We start from the raw sequence: 505 nt of genomic DNA, 5'->3' as shown, positions 1-505 counted from the left end.
TCTCCTCCTGCCACACGGGGCCGCCCACGCTGACCTACGGAGGGAGGGAGCGAGAGAGGAACTCAACGCCCACTTGTTGCCAAAGATCGTCTATTGATTCTGGAGGACTTACTTTACATTCCACTACAACAGCGGAGCCGCGGCTGCATTTTTTGGGGGGGATTTGGAAGTAAAACCCAGGGAGCGAAGAACGTGTATAAACGTGGGCTGGATGTATTATTAACCAGAAACACGAGAATCCCAAAACACAAGCATAAACATCTGAGACAAAACATTGTTTGCTCAGGACAAGAGCACGAGGCAGGGCCGTAACCACTGTCCTGAGGGGCCACAAGCCCATTACTATATATTTATTTATATTTATCTGGGGACCTTATCCTTCGAAGAGAGTCACCATATCAAAGTCTGGTTTGGGAACTTATTATTTCTTCTACATTCTTCTAAATGGATTTCTTCTAAATTCCCTATACCAAAGGACAAGAAATGTCCGCACACCAGATGATGC

General features: G+C 46.3%; 1 protein-coding gene across 1 annotated transcript in view; it reads right to left on the bottom strand.

Annotated features, from left to right (window-relative positions):
* Positions 1 to 505, bottom strand: part of LOC117770959 (tapasin-like) — a 1175540-nt gene that overhangs the window by 626604 nt on the left and 548431 nt on the right. The window lies entirely within an intron of this gene.

This window comes from Hippoglossus hippoglossus, chromosome 11 (assembly GCF_009819705.1).
Source record: "Hippoglossus hippoglossus isolate fHipHip1 chromosome 11, fHipHip1.pri, whole genome shotgun sequence".
Lineage (NCBI taxonomy): Eukaryota > Metazoa > Chordata > Actinopteri > Pleuronectiformes > Pleuronectidae > Hippoglossus > Hippoglossus hippoglossus.
Note: the sequence above shows the minus strand (reverse complement) of the source record. Positions and strands in the feature narration are given on the sequence as shown.